This window comes from Marmota marmota, unplaced genomic scaffold (genome assembly GCF_001458135.2).
Source record: "Marmota marmota marmota unplaced genomic scaffold, marMar, whole genome shotgun sequence".
Taxonomy (NCBI): Eukaryota; Metazoa; Chordata; class Mammalia; order Rodentia; family Sciuridae; genus Marmota; species Marmota marmota.
The window spans coordinates 77,338,758-77,360,020 of record NW_026000026.1 but is presented as its reverse complement, the minus strand read 5'-3'; the positions used below and the strand labels follow the sequence as shown (position 1 = coordinate 77,360,020).

Here is a 21,263-nt window from a genome sequence, read left to right as displayed (position 1 = left end):
TTTCCCTAACTCACACTGGTCTTCTTCACCTCTGGGATACCATGATGGCAGGAGGAATGAAAATTTCAGGTAACCGAAAGTTTTGTTTAGTAAAAAACGCGAGTGCTAAATAGTGTGCCTCAGGTGTTTTCATTTGTATTTTTTAAAAGAACAGGTAAGAAAAGATATGCATATTTGCTTGTATTTATATAGGAAATCTCCTAAAGTTTACATAAGAAATTGCTAACCTTAGATGCTTTCAGGAAGTTTACACGGTAGGAAGGGGATGCGAGACTTATTTTATTTATTGGAGCTTCATAGTTATACATAGTAGTTGGGTTCATCTTGACAAACTCATACATGCATAGAATTCAATTTCAGTTGGACTATTTACTTTATTAACTCTCAAATTTAAAACCATGTAAATGATTTTTTGAAATATTTTTAAGAAAAATGTTTCATCTACATTTCTTATTTATTTGATGTCATTTCTATTATAATGAAAATTATATTGAAAGGTACTTATCAGGATATTTAAACTTGAGGCACTAATGTAATTTGTTCTAGTTATACATGACAGTAGAATGCACTTTGACACTTTTTATACATAGAGTATAACCTCCCATTTTTCTGGTCATACATGATGTAGAATCACACTGGTCATGTAGTAAAATATGCACATAGAATGAATCAGACGTTATTACCCAATCTTTCCTACCCCATCCTCCCTCCCTCCCTTCTGCCTAATCCAAAGAAACTATTCTTTCTTAACCTTAACCCCTTTATTGTGAATTAGAATTCACATATCATAGAAAACATTCAGCCTTTGGTTCTTTGGGATTGCCTTATTTCGCTTAGCATGATATTCTACAGCTCCATCCATTTACCAGCAAATGTCATGGTATTTCATTCTTCAAGGCTGAGGAATAATCATCCATTGAATGTATATGTATGTGTATATATGTGTATGTGTGTGTGTGTGTATATATATATCAGTTTCTTTATCCATTCATCTGTTGAAGGGCACCCAGGTTGGTTCTCTAGTTTAGCTATTGTGAACTGAGCTGCTATAAACATTGATGTGGCTGTGTCACTATGGTATGCTGATTTTAAGTCCTTTGGGTATAGACCAAGAAGTAGGATAGCTGGATCAAATTATGATTCCATTCCAAGTTTTCTGGGGAATCTTCATACCGCTTTCCATAGTGGTTGCACCAATTTGCAGTCCCACCAGCAATGTATGAGTGCACATTTTCCCTGCATCCTTGCCAATATTCATTGTTGTTTGTATTCTTGACAATCGCCATTCTGACTGGAGTGAGATGAAGTCTTAGAGAAATGCAAGTCAAAACTATCCTAATTGCTAGAAATGTCGATTGTTTTTCATATGTTTGCTGATCGGTTGTGTATCTTCCGAGAAGTATCTGTTGAGTTCCTTAGCCCATTTATTGATTGGGTTATTTAAGGTTTTCTGGTGTTTGAGTTCTTTTTATATCGTGGAGATTAATTCTCTGAGGTGCATGTGGCAAAGATTTTCTCCCATTCTGTAGGCTCTCTCTTCACATTCTGGGTTGTTTCCTTTACTAAGAAGCAGCTTTTTAGTTTGAATCCATCCCATTTATTCTTGATTTTACTTCTTGCACTTTAGGGGTCTTATTAAGGAAGTCAGATCCTAAGCCAACATGGTGAAGATTTGGGACTACTTTTTCTTCTATTAGGCACAGGGTCTTTAGTGCCTAAGTCTTTGATCCACTTTGAATCGAGTTTCACACATGATGAGAGATATGGATTTCCAATTTTTTCCCTATGTACCAAAATGAAATTAACCCCCTGGTTAATTTCATTTTGGTACATATGGATTTCCAATTTTCCCAGCACCATTTGTTGAAGAGGCTATCTTTTCTCCAGTGAATGTTTTTGGTGCCTTTGTCTAGGATGAGATAACTGTATTTATATGGGTTAGGCTCTGTGTCCTCTATGCTGTATCGTTCGTCTACAAGTCTGTTCTGGTGCCAATGCCATGCCGTTTTTTGTTACTATAGCTCTGTAGTATAGAGCTATAAGGTCTGGCATTGTGATGCCTCCTGCTTCACTCTTTTTACTATGGATTGTTTTGACTATTCTGGGTCTTGAATTTTTCCAAATGAATTTCCATTTTTCTTAATATATGCCACAGGAAGTTAAATAGCTTCTAAATTTAATCAGGGAAGTTCAAGCACATGAATTGTCACACTAGCCTCTTAGTTTAAGAAAATAAACTATTCCAAGACATTTTTTTAAAAAATTCTGCTTGCTGCCTTTTGTTGCAATATGTAGCAATTTACATATAACTGTTATTTTAAAGTTGCATGATAAGTTGGGCACAGTGGCACACACCTGTAATCCCAGCAGCTTGGGAGGCTGAAGCAGGAGGATCTGCCGCAAGTTCAAAGACAGCCTCAGCAAAAGCAAGGCACTAAGCAACTCAGTGAGACCCTGTCTCTAAATAAAATAGAAAATAGAGTTGGGGATAGGGCTCAGTGGTTGAATGCCCAAGTTCAATCCCTAGTATCCCCCCAAAATAAGTAAAATTGCATGATAGCATGACCTTTTTGAAGACATTTAACCCAAAGGTGTCTACATTTAAATGTAGCTTTAATGATGCTACCAAATAAATTTTTCAGCCAAACATGTCAATCAGTAAACAAAATTTCTTCTTTGGATGCTAATCTTGAATATGAACAATCAAGCACAAACTCTGGTTTTTCAGTCCTCGTTCTTCTATAAGGTTTCTTTTGACATGAACTCTAAAAAGCATCTTAACTTCAGAAACATTAAAATGGGAGGATGTGGATGGGATCAGTACATGCTTCTCCAGAGTGGCTAAGGTTTAAAGAGACAATACCAAGAGTGGACAGGATACAGAGTAGCTAGAACCCTCACATATTTCTGTAGGAATATAACATAATCTCTTTCAAAAATAGTTTGATGGTTTCTAATGATGTTGAATAGTACCTCTGTGGCCCAGAAATCATCGCTGAATATGTCCCTAACAGAAATAGTGCATGTGTCCACAAAAAGACATATACATGCATATCTATACCTCTGTATTAGTCTGATTTCTGTTACCATAACAGAATGCATGAGGCAGGCTAGCTTTATAAAGTAAAAATTAAATTTAGTTCACTCTTCTAGAGATTCAAATACACAGAGTCAGCATTAGCTCAGCTCTGGTGAGGACCTCATGGCATATGGCAGAGAGCGAGAGATCACATCACCTAACAGGAAGCCAGAGAGACTGGTGTCCCACAATGCCTTCCAAGGACAGAAACTCTAGTTGACCTAAAAATTTCCTACTTGGCCCCATCTCTTAAAAAGTGGTATGTTTACATCTCAATTCCACCATCCTGAGGACCATGAACCCAACATGTAAACTCTTAAGGGATAAACCACATCCAAAACATAGCAACCCCTACCTTTACTACAATTTTAGAAAAGATAAAAAGTTAGGAAGAAGAGTTTCAGGATTTAGAAAAAGAGAAAAGACCTTTGAAACGAATTCATCATTGTGTGTAACTCAACATATTATCTTGATATTTCAAATTTCACTGTGGAAGGAAAGCCTCCTTAAGTGCTGATCTCAATGAAACCTCCGCTCTTACTTTGTCTGCAACAAGCTCACATATATGAAGAAAAAACGTTCAGAAATTTTTAAGTGTAAGATACTGATACCCCTTTACAGAGAATAGGAAGAACTTTACTTTGATGACAATTAAAAATTAAACTATTTCTGGGTGTGATGATGCAGGCCTCTAATCTCAGACTGGGGAGGCTGAGGTGGGTGGATTCCAAGTTCAACACCCTGGGCAACTTAATGAGACCCTGTCCCAAAATAAAAAATTGAAAGGGCTGAGGATGTAGCTCAGTGGTAAAGCACCCCTGAGTTCTATCCCCAGGACTTGCGGGGAGAAATCTGGTAGATCAAAGGGTTCTCACTTTCTTCCTGCCTCCTTTGGCTATTCAGAAGATGCACTAGAAGGCAAAAAGAAAAGCTTGATGATGAATAAGTCATCTAGGATTTAGAACTCCAAGGAATTCTAAGTGTACCCAGCATAATCTGGGGCAGCAGTGTGAAAGGATAATTAGAAAAATCACTCACAGGGACCTGGAACTGAGTATGTATCACACCAAATGGCCCACGTGTACCAACAGCCAGCAGTATTTCCCCCTTCTGCAAATAACATGTGAGATACAGGGATGTGTCCATGGGAGAAAGTGAGAGAGCTGAAAAGAAAATGCTGTCATCTACCCTTAGACCCAGGGTTGGCCACATCCAACCCTAGATGCTTTTGTGTGACCTAAACAAAGAATGATTATGTTCTTCATCAGCTAAAAAAAAAATGAAAACAATTTCATGGCATATGAAATTCCAATCAGTGTCCATAGGGCTGAAGGTAGAGCTTGGTGGTCAAGTACTTGCCTGGTATGCATGAAGCCCTGGGTTTGGTCCCCAGCACTGTCCCCAAAGTAACTAAATATCAGCGTTCATAAGTAAAGTTCTACTGGAGTGCAGCCATGTTCCTTTGCTTACAAATTATCTGTGACTGTTTCACACCACAGAGGCATAACTGATGGAGACTATGTGACCCACGAAGCCTAGAACATTTACTCCGTTTCTTCACAGAAAGTTGGCTGGGCCCTGCTCTAGGCTGTAGGGCAGAGACTATATGCCTACTACGTTTTGTTGTTTGTGCTGCCCAGCCTCCAGCCCTCTTCTTGTCAAAGGCCCAACCCAATTCCCTAAAGAGAAAGCCCCTCCCATCCTCACTCCATGGAGTTCTTTGTAAGGCCAACAGATACACCAGTTCCCCTGGGCCCACAGTGGGGTGGGGCTCTGGGCTCATATGATTAAAAAAATAATAATAAAATAAAATCCTAGGATATTTGAGGGTTCACACCATTCCCCAGGGCATGAGCCTGAGGAGATGTAGAATTTGAACTGCTGCTACTGTGCCACCCTGAACGAGAGCTCAGCTAGGACCTGAGGTGATGCAGAGCAAGACCGAAGACACAGGAAAGGGAGAAGCCAGGGGATGACTGCACCACATGAGCCTGGACCACGGGGAGTCTGAAGTCAACCAAAATTCATTCTTGAATTTTGTTATACATGCTTCTCCAGCCTAAACTCAGTCGTTTTTGCTTAAATTTGTTTGAACTGTATTTTTTTTAAATCATATACAATTAAACCAAGCCCAGCTGATATAGTGCCATTCCCATGTGCCTTCCCAGCACCACAGCATGAACCCCCGAGGGCACTGTGAATGCCTGCGGGCTGGAACGACAGTGTGAAGAATTTGAAGCCAGAAAAAGGAAACCCTGCAGTACTTTAGATGTACATAGAAACAAACATAAGACTTAAGACTCCTATAGCACAAGAATTAAAACCAAGAATTAATAAATGGGATGGATTCAAACTAAAAAGTTTCTTCTCAGTAAAAGAAGCAATCTGTGAGGTAAATAGAGAGCCTACATCTTGGGAACAAGATTTTATCCCTCACACATCAGATAGAGCACTAATCTCTAGGGTATATAAAGAACTCAAAAAATTAAAACATCGGCCGGGGGAAAGGGACAGCAGGATGGTCTGAGATGGACTAGCATTCGATCATGTGGAAGTTTCTGAGACTGGGGAGCCTGATGATGGGAGTTGGGGCCCATGGGGGGTAGAGGAAGCCAGAGTCCTTTCCCAGGCTAACCCCAGCCCCTCCCTGTCCTCTGGACTAAAATGGGTAATACTTTGGGCCTGGCACCGATGGGGACTTTGCCCTGCAGGAGCCCCCGCAGAGAGGAACCTCTACCCAACCCTGGGAGCTTCGATGAAGCACCGGCTATGCAAAGATGTATTCCCAGCACAGATGGAGGGAGTGAAGCTCACTATCAACAAGGTTCTGAGTAGCCATTTCCAGGTGGCTCACACTGTGCACATGAGTGCCCTGGGCTTGCCTGGCTATCATATGCAGGGGATTGGCAGCTCAGCCCCACAGAGGTGTTCCCCACTGTGGTAGGGGATATGGACAGCAGCAGAAGTCTCAACGCCCAGGTCCTACTTCTGTTGGCAGAGCGGCTCGAAGCTAAGGCTGTCTTCCAGACACAACAGGCCAAGTCCCTGACATGGCAGTTTGATGGCCAGTATCGAGATGACTACACAGCCACTCTGACCCTAGGAAATCCTGACATGATTGGGGAATCTGTGATTATGGCTGCTCACTTTCTGCAGAGCCTCACTCATGGACTGGTGCTGGGAGGAGAGCTAGTTTATCACTGGCGGCCAGGCGAAGAGGGGGCCATCTTGACTCTGGCTGGGAAGTACTTGGCTGTACACTGGGTAGCTACATGGAATGTGGGATCTGGTGGGGCCCATGCAAGCTATTACCACAGGGCCAATGAACAGGTTCAGGTTGGAATGGAGTTTGAGGCAAACAAGGCTACAAGACACAACCTTCTCCTTTGCCCCAGCCAACATGTTGTTTAGAGGCTTGGTGGATAGTAACTGGTGCTTAGGTGCTGTGCTGGAGAAGATGCTCCCACTGCCCGTCACCTTGGCCCTTGGAACCTTCCTTAATCACTGGCTCAACCGATTCCATTGTGGCTTCAGCATCACTGTGGGTTGAAGTTACCCCAGAGCCAGTGTCCACAGCTGGAATCTCTGAGTCAGGTGTCCTAGGGCCAGAGACTAGGCTCCTCTCCAGAGCCCACCTCGATGGGTGACCTCTAGGTCCTAGGAGCAGAGTGGGGAAAAGGACCATACCCTTCTCAAAACTGGCGCTGCCACTGGGTCAGCTGATAAGACAGTGGTTTGAGGCTCCCACTTCTGCCACCAGCCCCAGTATCATCTTCCCCATGTTCTTATTGCTCTGGACTAACGGAGAAGGATTAAGGAGTATGTCTGGTTGAACTCCCCCCCTTCACTTCCGTCTTTATTTTCCTCTGGATTAAAACCCCTCGCTCCTTCCTCTCCAGAGCAGAAAAGTCTGCATGGGATTAGCTTTCCCATCCTATTTCTCCATCCCAGAGTCTCTCAAGGCTGAGAAAGTAGGGCTGAATGGCTAAATTGTGGGAATAGAAAAGTGGGACCTACCCATTCCCAGAGTTTTACCACTTAGCCTGAAGCTTCCTCTTCTTCATCTTCTATGCATCCAAAGGACAACCTTATCCCCATGGTCACTGCTGAGTACCCCAATGATCACATGAAAAGGCATTTATTGCTTTAGTCTTTCATTATAATCACTGAACTCCCTTTCTCCTCATCCTAGCAATTTCCCCTTTTCAGTCCAGTGTGTCCCAAGTGGGCTGGGGAAGGAGGCCAGGCTGGGGCTCAGCTGCAGATCTCTTGGAGCAGTGGCATCATAGCAGATAATCCAGCGCATACAGGGACTTGGTACCAGTAATGTGTTGTTAATGCTCCGGAGTTCAACCAACAGGCCCAGCAACTTTGCATGTAGAAACCTCTGAAGGAAGTAGTGGTGTTACCAGGGAAGAGGAAGGAAATAAGACAGCTAGAAGTCTTGTCCTGAGGCCCTGAGGCCCTAACTCCCTGAATTGACCCTCAGTGAAGCTAAGTCTGAACTTTAGAGAAAATCCTGCTCTGGTATGAAAATTTGTCAAACGTTCAAACGTCCCCAAAGGGGTGTCTGTCTGATACTATCTTCTCACAATGCCCAGTTTTTCCTGAACTCTGAGGGCCAAGTGTGAAGGAAGCCCCAGACCTGGCCAGAACTTCAACTGTGTAGAGTCTGAGGGTTTGGGCCTTCCAGAGCAAGTTCTAGAAGATGGGTGGGTTGTTCTGTGGTACAAAGTATCCTCATTCTGGCAAACTGACTTATTGAGGAATGAACAAGAACAGAAGTTGCACATACCTCAGAGCCCAGATAGATCCTGAATCAGGGACACAAAACTGTGAATGACCATAACTTCAAGGGAAATGAAAAATTCAAGGAATTAGCCAAGTGGAGAGGTGAGAAAGGGCGAAGAAACAAAAGTGAGCAAGATTCTTAATGGTCTACTTTAGTCTGGAGAAGTTGTAGTGCTAAGATGATAGATGTCATCAATCTCAGGAATACTATTAGAAGAACCTGTGAGCTACTACTTTGCATCTCTACTGAATAAAAAACAAATCTGGAAAAAGTGAGAAAAAAAGTTAAACACCAAAAAAACAACCCAATCAATAAATGGGCCAAGGACCTGAACAGACACTTCTAAGAAGATATACAATCAATCAACAAATACATGACAAAATGTTCATCATCTCTAGCAATCAGCAAAATGCAAATCAAAACTAAGATTTCATCTCATTCCTGTCACAATGTTAGCTATTAAGAATACAAGCAACAATAAGTGTTGATGAGAATGTGGGGAAATAGGAACACTCATACACTGCTAGTGGAACTGCAAATTGGTGCAGCCAATATGGAAAGCAAGCTTATGAATCCTTTGACTATTAGAGATCCCCAAGCTCCAGCATGAAGATTCCTTGGAAAACTGGGAATGAAACCACTATTTGGCCCAGCTATCCCAATCCTTGGTCTATACCCAAAGGACTTAAAAACAGCATACTACAGGGACACAGCCACAGCAATGTTTATAGCAGCACAATTCACAATAGCTAAACTGTGGAACCAACCTAGATGCCCCTCAGTAGATGAATGGATTTAAAAAAGTGTGGCATATATACACAATGGAATATTACTCAACAATAAAAGAGAATAAAATCATGGCATTTGCAGGTAAATGGATGATGTTGGGAGAAGATAATGCTAAGTGAAGTTAGCCAATCCCAAAAAAACAAATGCCAAATGTTTTCTCTGATATAAGGAGGCCAATTCATAGTGGGGTAGGGACAAGGAGCATGGGAGGAATAGACAAACTCTAGATAGGGCAGAGGGATGGGAGGGGAAGGAAGGGGGCAGGGGGTTAGCAAGGATGGTAGAATGTGATGGTGGAATGACATCATTATCCAAAGTATATGGATGAACACACAAATTGGTGTGAACATACTTTATATACCAGAGATGAAAAATTGTACTGTATATGTGTAATAAGAATTGTAATGCATTCTGCTGTCATTTTTTTAAAAAAAAATTAAAATTTAAAAAAGAAACATAAGAAGTGTGTGATCCTAAAAGGAAAAATGAATACAAAATAATCATACAAGCTGGGAGCAATGGTGCATGCCTGTAATCCCAGCCACTCCAGAGGCTGAGGCAGCAGGATCGTGAGTTCAAAGCCAGCCTCAGTAATGGCAAGGTGCTAAACAACTCAGCAAGACCCTCTCTCTAAATAAAACACAAAGTAGAGCTGGGGATGTGGCTCAGGGGACAAGTGCCCCCGAGTTCAATCCCCAGTACACCCCCCAAAAAAAATTATACTAATATCAATAACCATTGGAGTGTTGACATGTACCTTGTGCCATATTTTGTTATGATCTTATTATGTTTCATGATAACCAATTAAAACTGTGTAGGGCTTGGGCTGAGGCTCAGTGGTAGAGCACTCGCCTAGCATGTGTGAGGCACTGGGTTCTATCCTCAGCACCACATAATAAAGAAAATAGAGGTATTATTTCCATCTAAAACTTAAAAAAATTCTGAAAAAAAAATTAAAAATAAAAATAAAATAAAACCTCTATGTAACAAAACAAACCATGCTCAGGGAGGTTGTCTGTCAGATGACATGGAAGCAGTAAGAGGAAGAGACTTAACACAAGGCCTGTCCACTTTTAAAACCCATGCTTATGAATCCTTTGACTATTAGAGATCCCCGAGCTCCAAAACAGGTCCAGCATGGTAAGGCAGCCTAGCTGAGCATGGTGGCATACCATGTAATCCCAGCAATTTGGGAGGCTAAGGCAGGAGGAGGATCACAAGTTCAAGGCCAGCCTCAGCTACTAAGTGAGGCCCTGTCCCAAAATAAAAAGGGCTGGGGATATTGCTCAGTAGTAACACACCTCTGGGTTTAACCTTAATACCAAAAAATAAAAATAAAGCAGCCTGCCAAGCTCATAAGATAGAATGCGGTAGTGAGAAATGGGTTTGTGCCCTAGTTATTCCTCCCTACATAACCTTCACCAACTGACTTATCTGAATCCCAATTTCCCCACCTATAAAAGTAGTGCAAATACTACACATACCATGTGTAGTACTCCTGGAGAATTAAATGACAACATTATATATGTGTACATATATGAAATTTTTCATATGTATCCATATCCATATAGATAATTGTGGATATCCATATAAATGTTCCTATCCATATATACATATGTATATGTATATGTGTATATACATATACATGGGGAGGAATGTATATATGTATATATACACACATATGCACATACGTGTGTGTATATATCTTAGTATAGTAATTGATACATCCTGGGAACTTTACCTGTGCTTATCTCAGGTTCCCATGTCTTGGTTGGGTCCAGTTTTTCCGAAAGTCTCCACTCTATCCCAGCTGTTGCCCACCCCCAACACAATTCCGCAGATCTCTTTTCAAAGGGAAAGGCTCATACCAGCTGCTCTTGTGGGACCTACAGCAGGCACTCGACACTGCAAGCCCATCCTTCACAGGTTCCCATTAATGAATTGAGCTTTTAACCAGCCTTACTGTAGCCAGGCCTTGAGTTCCCAGGCTGCAGTCCATTAGCATACACAGCACCATTTACTGATAAATGCATGTAATTCATCTCCACTGTGTCACCGTTTTATGGCCGCTTCCTCTCTTAGAGCTCAAGTGATGAAGTTTTATGCAGTTGGGTATTTTTTTTTTTAATTGGAGCTTTAGATTTCAAGAAACAAAAAAAAATGGTGCTCAATTAAAAATCACTCATGAGTTTGCAATCCTTTGGTGCATTAAAAGGGGAGAAGACAGGATTAAAGAAGGACAATCTAATAGAGCAGCCTGAGTCAAGAAAATCAAGACAGCTCAGATATTTTAAATAAAGAAATATAATCATGTGTCCTTTCTGAAGAAAATGTCATTCCATTGTCTTTCTCGGGAGATGGTAGCACATCAAACGGGCCAGGCAAGCAGAGCTGGTATCTTTTGACTTGGCAAAAGCCAGTGGGAGGAACAGATTGTGGTGTCTGACATCTGTGTGGGGTTGAGTCCCAGCCCTGCAATGTGATCCTGTGCCATCTTGGTCAAGTTACTTAATTTATCAGTGTTTCATGATATAAAGGTTCCTTTCCTTTCCTTCAAAATAGGGATAATAGCAGCTATGGTTCATCCATGTGATAGGATACTTGGCTTCAAGCTACAGAGGTCAAGTGAAGGAAGATCTCAGTAGAATCTACAGAAGCATGGAAATCTATAGCACACATGGAAAACCAGCAGGAGTCGCAAGTGCTCTGAGGCTGGGCAGAAAGACATCTGTCCAAGCACTGCTGTCAGCCACACGATGGCTTCTATCACCCCGTCTCTGCCCTTTCATATCCTGGATCAGGCCCAAATAATCCAACACAAGAATCTGATTGGCTGATCAGGGAGACAGAGAGAGAGAGGGAAAGTGAGATGCCCCTGGAGGTAGGGCACTATCTAATTCCCCCATACAAGAGTCACAAGAAGATATATACAAGGGCACTCTCCCCAAAATGAACAATATCTATGACAATGGGATTTTTGTGAATAAATGAGATAATGCACATAAAGCCCTTAGCAACTTACCAGAAAGTAGCAGATGGCCAATAAATGACAGCTATTGTTATTGCTATAATTAGCATGATTTAAAAAAAAAAAAAAACAGCTACCACTCTGGCCTCAAGAGATGATACAGGCAGATAATAATAATTTAAAAAAATAGACTTCTTTCAGGTGAAGTCCTGATGAGGGCATCATTGGAGAGATGGAACTGGGAACTCCAAAACACAGGCCCAAGGTATCTGAGGAAAGATTCCTAAGAATATCAAGGCCACCCATGGACTACCCTTTATATCATCGTCAGCCTGGATGCTGGGTGTGGGTGTCCCCTGCTCTAGAGGGAAATGAGTGCTCTTATGCAGTGCCTCCCTGTCACAATCCAGACTCCACTACACCACAAGCACAATGCTCAGCTCTGCACCAGAGGAGTCTTCCCTTCCAACAACTTGCCTCGAGTCCCACATGTAGGAAAGACCGATTAGAAGCCTCCTGAGGTTAACACACAGACCTAAGCTTTGTAATTTACCAAGGACACGCACATGCCTGGACATTATTTGCTTCAAAAAATACAGCTGAAGTCTATATATCAGCCCAGCATAATGCAAAAACCCAGTCCTGACATGGCAATTCATTCTTTGCATCTCTCTGCCGTGTACAGTGTGGGGCAGGGGGTTAAAGGTAGAACTGTCACCATAAGTACAAGTCCTAGTAGTAGCTTAGAGCTAAAATTAAAAAGGAAATAGATTTTGAAAACCACATTTCCTGAAGTCACTCTGATCTCACAGAGGAGAACTGTTCTAGTTTGGAGGTACTTATGGCAGCCTTATGCAGTCTTTGGGTTGCTTGGTCCTTCCTCACAGTTAAAGTAGAGCATTTAAATGTTGGCTGGAGCCCTGGGAAGGCTCCCAGGGGACTCCACATTCCCACCCCAATTGAAGTCATCTTCAGTATTGGATAAAATTTAGTGAAAATAAAAACTTAGTATTGAAGATTACTATAATCTAGAATACATCATTATTTGAAGATTTCCTACTCCACCTTCTCCACCATCCTCAGTCTTTGACTTGATCCAATATACTCAAGTTGTAATCCAAGCTGCAATAGTGGTAATGCTAAATTACAGTTATTAACTAATAAAACTGCAGATAAGAGTTGATATAATAGGGATGCATTCCTTCTTCCAAACACTATCTAGTCAATGACTGCTACATGCCAGGAACCACACCAAGCTCTGGGGATGCAATCATGATCAAAGGCAGTTGGGGAGTGCAAGGAATGTCCAGGCTAAGGAAAGAAAAGGACCATGACTTTATAATAAAACACAAGGTGCCAAATGTTATCAGAGGAGCTGGAGCTACCCTGGCAAAAGAAAGAGTTTTGAGGAGATTTAGAAAATGACCTTAAAAATGAGAGCCAGTACGTGGATGAGAGCATGGGGACAGGTGGAGCAGAGGCTATTTGCCAGAGTCATCCACCATCCAATCCTCCCTCCTTCCTAGGAGATTCTAAGGATTCCAAATATCATCATGAGGAAAAGTTGGGGGCACATAGATAGATTTATATACATTTCTCTATATAATCTATGGTCAGATAGCTCCATCCCTAGACTCACCCCAGAGTGTGCCAAAAACCCAAACCAAAAAAAAAAGAAAAAAAAAGGCAGTATTGTTTAAGTGTCTATGGGCAAAACCATGAAGATTAGACAAATGATCATAAAGTCTGGCTCTTCCTGCCCTTGGCAGTATCCAATCTAGTTTTGAAGACGAGACACATCCATAAATGTTAGGAAAAAGTCACCTAGGCTGTTCAAGGCAACAAAAGAAGGTGTGTTCCTGTTTTCATTGAGCAAAGGTTTATTTAACAATGATGGACTCAATATTGGGTGGGAAACCAAAATGACTAAGAACCATAATTTACCATTGTGGCTCAATACAGGTTTATTGGGTTTTATGGAGTAGAAATTGGATTGATGAAGAAGTGAAGAATCACAGCCTAACAGATGTAAAAGAGGGAATGACATCAGAGAAGAGGGATAGATGTCTACCAGGACAGGGAGCCATCCAGTCTGGTTGTAGCCGAGTTGATCAAGTTGCCAACTCCTGCCCACCTAGCCCCACAGAGAGCCTGAGGGACAGTTACACCACTGTTTGAGATCTAGCTCTCTCTCTCTCAGTTCTCCAGACAGCCACTCCCAGACATCTGATGTATGAATACTACCCGGCAAAATGGGGGCACCATGAGCAGAAATAGGAAAGGGGAGAGTAAACTGAGCTTTGAGGGAAGCCAACGAAGTGAATTTGGCTGGTACAATTCAGCAAAGCCCATTAGCAAAACCAGCCTCAAAACAAGCTTCTAGACTGACATTCACATGGTTGAACCCTCTTTGGTAGGAAAACCACAAATCCAGTCTAGTTTGGATGGGAATAAATAAGCTTCTCATTGAAAGGCTATATAACTACGACAATTGGGGAACAAACAGTGAATGTAGAAATTTGTTAATGGATTAGAGCAGGGATTCTCACACTCAAGTCATTCAGATTCCTGTTAGTGTAAAAGAGGTGTTAAAGAAACTTTGTCCTTGAAAGATTAAGCAAAAATTGAATGGGATATGCCTGTCTGAAAAATGCTATCTAATGGTAGGCTGTGTGCCACAATAAACATCTATGGGACCAATTATATCGCACACTTTGGGAAATACTAAACTAACACTTTCTTGATGGTGTTCCAGTTACCACCCTAAAAGCTTTGTGCTCAAGGAGACTGTATTAGAAAATATTATCTCCCTTTTCCAGATGAAGAAAAAAAGACATGTGGCAAGGTTAATAACTTTCCCTGGAGCCATACTTCTAGGCGACAATAGAGCCGAGATCTGATGACCAAGCTCTAGAAGTCACCCTCAAACTATAATATTCTGCTGACCAGCCAGCAGGAGTGAGACTATTACCTGTGTAACTTCATGTGGAGCTTCTCTGGGGTGATCTCAAGGGATGGATGGGTTGATCTAATTGACGGCTGAAGGACGGCAAACAGAGAAGTGCAGGATTTAGGTGGTGGACACCGCATAGTTATAGGAACACAGAGGATAGCATTTCACTAATGGAGAGGGTGAAGGTGGAGCCTGCATGGGTGAACTGCCTCATGATTGCTCATTTTCAAAGAACTATTTTAAATACTGTGTCAGTTAATACAAATTCAAGATCTATATACATTATAGATATGAGATCATATTTACTGGTCAAAGTTTAGCCAGGAAACAAAAGCCACTATCTGTATCCTGGGAAGACTGAGGTTTTATACAGAAACAAGTGAAACTGAAAAAAATAAAAATCAGTGGAAAAGTTAGCTGAATGGAATTTAAAAGGCTGCCTCTAGAGCTGGGATTGTAGCTCCGTGGTAGAGCACTTGCCTAGCATGTATGAGGCACTGGGCTCCATACTCACACCCACATAAAAATATATACACACACAGGTATTGTATCATCTATAACTATAAAAGTGTTTTTAAAAAGAGGCTGCCTCTAGGCTTCTATGGGAATCAAATACTCTTCACCAAATATTTCCAGTTCTCCACCTTCTGGGAACATTTCCTAGTCCCTTTGTGGTGGGTGAGACATGTAAAGAGTCTTGGACACTGATATCTGTTAGAGTAGATGACATTCTTTTAAAGTAGATGACATACTTTGCTTCCAGGCCAGAGCATTCAATTGCCAGCACATTCGTTCCTAGACCTCTCCACCCCTCTGGCATGGGACCCAGCAAAAAAATGAGATGATGGCCGTTCTTTCTGTCCAGATCCTAGTAAGGAAACAAAAGCACAGTCCACAGGCAATCCACAGAGGGTGTCGCGTAAACTAGAAATCAACAAAGATTTTGAGGTTGTATGTTACCACAGAACAACTTTGTCAATGTGGCTGAAACAGGTTGTGACTCTCAGGCTGTACACTACCACGGCCACAATCCAGAGCTCAAGAACTATTTCTGCCGGGTGGTGCCAAGCTATTGCTGTTGCTATGGCTACCACCCCTTCCCAACACCATGAAGCTAAAGAACGAACAGAGAACACAGAGCCAGTCGCTGCCAACATTCACATATATGGGTCACACAAAACCTCAAGGGGAAAAAAATGGCCTTTGACTCCCTGTGTCTTCAAAATCTCAATGGCTTCTCCTTACCAGAACCTATATTGCATCCAGAATCCTAATAGCCAAGGAGTCAGGAAAACATGGTTTTTAGCTTTCCAGTCCCTGTGTTAGGGAAATATGAAGAAGTAGAAGGAGACAGAAACAAATGCAGAATGTCAAAAAAGTATCTAGTATAAATTCTCAAATTGTGTTCCAGGGACCCTCTGTATCAGTGCCTTCCACCAGATGCCAATCATTTAGGGTCAGACTCTCAGGGTCTGGAGATATGCATTTTGACAAGGATCCCAGGTGATCCTTTTACACATTGAAGTCTGATGCCTTCTAGCCGTGGAAAATGTGATTTTTCCATAAAAGAAAAAAATTAAAGTAAAATCACCACTACATAAAAATTACTATTTCAATGTTCCCTGTAAGTTTTGTGTTTCTTGCATAAAGTCATGTTAAAATTGTGAATCATAAAAGTTACACTTCACAGGGCTGGGGTTGTGAGTCAATGGTAGAGCACTTGCTTAGCACGTGTGAGGCACTGGGTTCTAGCCTCACCACCACACACAAATAAATAAAATAAAGGTCCATTGACAACTAAAACAAATTCAAAAAAAAAAAAAAACAAGTTACACTTCACAGGAAACAAAACCCAGCTCTTTCACTGAAAAAAAAAAAAAAATTTTTTTAAACAAAGCATGAGAAGGCAAAGAATTTTTGCTTAAAATTCAGTTTAGGGAGAGAGAAAATCTTATGAACCAAAGAAATGATTGCAAACCAAAAAAGTCAAAATTTTGTCCCCCAAAAACAATCTACTCACCAGCCCTCTATTAACTACAGAGGAAAAGATTTTGACTTAGAAGCTGGGAACTGGAAGCTCTCAAACCACAGATATACTTTGTTGGTCCACACAGTATTATTTTAAAACTTGAATGAATATCTAAGATTTTGGAAATTTCATTAAATCTACATACCTGGTTTCCCTTGAAAAATTAGAAGATCTAGCCATTTGGGGCTCATGGTCACAAATGACAAAAATTAGCTCCTCAGAAATAGTTCCAACTCTCACCTCCTCAACTCCCACGTCAGCCTACCCCCTTCTATTTGCTATACTCCCACCAAACCTCAGGAACCTTCTGAGATCTCAGGTTGAGGGTTGATGGCTATTTATCACAGAGTCTCACCACAGAGATTCTCATAACTATGTGTTGATCAACAGTGAAAAAACAAAGATGGACTAATAAGGATGTGTGAGTACTTACACCTTCCCATTTCATTCATTTTTATTCCCACTCAGTCCCTGGGGACAATTTGTCATTCTGGCCTTCCTTGTAGCATTTCGGTCCTGATGGACCCTTTGCAGCATACCGTCTGAAAGCCAATTGAGGAGCGCCCCCACCTGGCCACCTGCAAAACTGCACCTTGGAGAGCCAGCTATTTTTATATCCTGGCACTCAGGGCAGTTCCAGCCTTCTCTATTCAGGATACCACAGCGCTGTGTGTTTGAGGTAATTAGTTTGGCTCTAAAATTAGCAGTTAAATAAATGTTAATGAACAGCTGTTCCCAATAAACAGGATAAATTGAAATTAATAATTGCCATATTCATTTAACAAATGAATTACCCATTTTTTAAATACACTGACATTACTTCAGACCCCAAGAAGTCTCTGGATAGACAAAGCTACCTTGAACAAAAAGAATGAAGCAGGAAGCATTACACCATGGACTTCAAAATATAACTACAAAGCTGTAGTAATCAGAACGGCATGGTATTGGCTACATACACACAGACCAGGGGAATAGAATAGAGCCTAGAAGTAAACCCACATATCTAAAGCCTACTGATTTTTAACAAAGGAGCCAAGAATGTGCATTGGAGGAAGGACATTCTTTTCAATAAATGGTGCTAGAAAACTAGATATCCACAGAGAAGAATGGAATTAGACCCTTATCTCAGTTATAAAACTCAATACAAAATGGATTCAAGACTCAATCAAAAGCCCAAGTCCTCACATATTACTACTAGAAGAGAACATACAGGAAATGCTTCAGGATATTGGAATGTGGAAGGATTTTCTGGGCATGACTTCAAAAGCAAAAACACAAAAGCAAAAATAGACAAATGGGATTACATCAAACAAAGAAATTTCTGCACAGCAAAAGAAATAACCAATAGGGTGAACAGTCAACCTACAGAATGAAATAAAATATTTGCAAACTATTCATCGGACAGGAGTTGACATCCTGAATATGTAAGGAATTCCAAAAGCCTAATAGAAAAAATATATTTAAAAATGGGCACAAGCCATGCACACCTGTAATCCCAGCACCTCGGGAGGCTGAGGCAGGAGGATTGCAAGTTCAAAACCAACCTCAGCAATGTAGCAAGGCCCTAAGCAACTTAGTAAGACCTTATCTATAAATAAAAGCACTGGGGATGTGGCTCAGTGGTTAAGCAACCTGGATTCAATTCCCAGCACGCACACACACACACACAAAAAAAAGCAACAGACCTAAAAGATTTCTGAGAAGATAACATACAGAGTGATGTTGGCAAAATCGTATTGTTTTATATATATATAGTATACATGTATGAATATGTAACAACAAGTTCTATCATTACATACAACTATAATGCTCCAAAAAGTTCAAGACCAGTCTGGGCAACATGGCGACACCCATCCCCATCTGGGAAAAAAAAAAAGACATACAAATGGCCAATACATATATGAAAAAAAAAAAAAAAAAACACTAGATATCACTAACCATCAGGGGAATGCAAATCTAAACCACATTAAGCTATCTCCCCACCCCACCACACTCTAGTAAAAATTGCCACTATGAAGAAGACTAAAGACAACAAGTGCTGCTGCACACTGGGCTGAGGATGTAAATGAACACCACCATTATAAAAAACCATATGGAGGCTCCCCAAAGTTAAAAATAGAACTACCATATGGTCCATCTATCCTACTCCTAGATATATATCCAAAAGAAATAGAATAAGTATATGAAGAGACAACTGCACTCCAATGTTCATTGCAGCATGATTCACAATATCCAAGGTATGGACACTTGTAAATATCCATCAACTGATGAGTGGAATAAAGAAAATGTCCTTATAGAAATAGAAAAAAAATCATGAAATTCATTTGGAAAAATCAGAGACCCAGAATAGCCAAAGCAATCCTAAGCAAGAAGAGTGAAGCAGGAGGCATCACAATATCAGACCTTAAACTATACTACAAAGCTATAGTAACAAAACTGGCAGGTATTGGCACCAAAATAGACATGTAGACCAATGGTACAGAATAGAAGAAACAGAGACAAAACCACATAAATACAGTTATCCCATACTAGACAAAGGCACCAAAAACATATTGGAAAAAAGATAGCCTCTTCAACAAATGGTGCTGGAAGAACTGGAAATCCATACGTAGCAAAATGAAAATAAATCCCTATCTCTCACCCTACACAAAACTCAACTCAAAGTGGATCAAAGACCTAGGAATTAGTCCAGAGACCCTGCGCCTAATAGAGGAAAAAGTAGGCCCAAATCTTCATCACGTCGGATTAGGCCCCGACTTCCTTAACGAGATTCCTAAAGTGCAAGAAATAAAATCAAGAATCAATAAATGGGATGGATTTAAACTAAAAAGCTTCTGAACAAAAGAAACAATCAGTGAGGGGAACAGAAAGCCTATAGAATGGGAGCAAATTTTTGCCACATGCACATCAGATACAGCACTAATCTCCAGGATATATAAAGAACTCGAAAAACTTAACACCAAAAAAAAGTAAAACAAACAACCCAATCAATAAATGAGCTAAGGAACTGAACAAACACTTCTCAGAAGATATACAATTGATCAATAAATATATGAAAAACATTCAACATTTGTAGTAATTAGAGAAATGCAAATCAAAACTACTCTAAAATTTCATCTCACTTTAGTCAGAATGGCAATTAAAGAATAGACAGTAAATGTCAGCAAGGATGTGGGAGAAAAGGCACACTCATACATTGCTGGTGGGACTGCAAATTGGTGCAACCAAACTGGAAAGCAGTATGAAGATTCCTTAGAAAACTTGAAATGAAACCACCATTTGACCCAGCTATCCCACTCCTCAGTCTATACCCAAAGGACTTAAAATCAGCATACTATAGTAATGCAGCCACATCAATGTTTACAGCAGCTTAATTCACAATAACTAAACTGTGGAACCAACCTAGGTGCCCTTCAGTGGATGAATGGATAAAGAAACTGTGGTAATATACACAATGGAATATTACTCAGCATTAAAAGAATAAATCATGGCATTTGCAGGTAAATGGATAGAATTGGAGAATATCATGCTAAGCAAAGTAAGCCAATCCCCAACCCCCCCCCCCCGAAAAAAAAAAATAAAAGGTTGAATGTTCTGATAAGTGGATAATGATCCATAATGGTGGGGGCAGGGAGGCCATGCGAAAAATGGGAGGAACTTTGATGGGGCAAAGGAGAGGGAGGGGTTGGGAGGGAGTATGGGGGCAGGAAAGATGGTGGAATGAGATGGTCATTATTACCCTAGGTACATGTATGACTGCACATATGGTATGATGCTACATCACAGAAATGAAAAGTTGTGCTGCAATTGTGTGCAATGAATCAAATGCATTCTACTATCATATATACCTAATTAAAGAAAATGTGGTACATATGCACAATGGAATACTATTCAATCATCAACAAGGAAAGCTTATCTTTGCAACATGAAGAGAACTGGAAATCTAAGGATTTAAGTGATATAAGTGAGGCACAGAAAGACAAATACATGATCTCTCTCATACATATGTGGAATATAAAAACAGTTGATCTCACAGGAGAATATAATGGTAGTTACCAGAGTCTGGGAAGAATAGAGGGGAGGGTGGGATGAGGAAAGGTTGATCAGTATATACTAAATTAAAGAGAAGAAAGAAGTTCTGATGTCTTGTTGGAAACTGGGGTGACCATAAAAAATTAGTGTACTGTACGAGTTCAAAGCCAGCCTCAGCAACTCAGTGAAACCCCATCTCTAAGTAAACTTTTAAAAGGGCTGGGGATATGACTCAGTGACTAAGCACCCCTGGGTTCAATCCCCAGGACCAAATTGGGGGGAGGGGGGGGCAGTGTACTGTACATTTCAAAAATCTAGAAGGATTTTGAAAGTTTTCACCATAAAGAAAAATGTTTGGAGATAGGTATATTCAAACCCACTTAAATATTACCAAATATACATATATTTAAAACCATTATGTCATCTCATTAATATATACAACTTGTTTTTATGTATCAGTTAAAAAATAGCTTTTAAGACAGGTGTGGTGGTGCATGCCTGTAAACACAGCAGTTTGGGAGGCTGAGGCAGGAAGATCACAAGTTCAAAGCCAGCCTCAGCAACTTAGGCCCTAAGCAACTTAGGACCCTGTATTTAAAAAAAAAAGGAAGAAAGAAAACA

At 40.8% G+C, this 21,263-nt stretch overlaps 1 pseudogene across 1 annotated transcript; it reads left to right on the top strand.

The window, feature by feature from the left end:
- Positions 1-5,743: 5,743 nt before the first annotated feature.
- Positions 5,744-6,852, top strand: LOC107135596 (annotated as a pseudogene). The gene has a single exon (XR_001502589.2). The product of XR_001502589.2 is annotated as a mitochondrial import receptor subunit TOM40B-like (transcript).
- Positions 6,853-21,263: the final 14,411 nt, after the last annotated feature.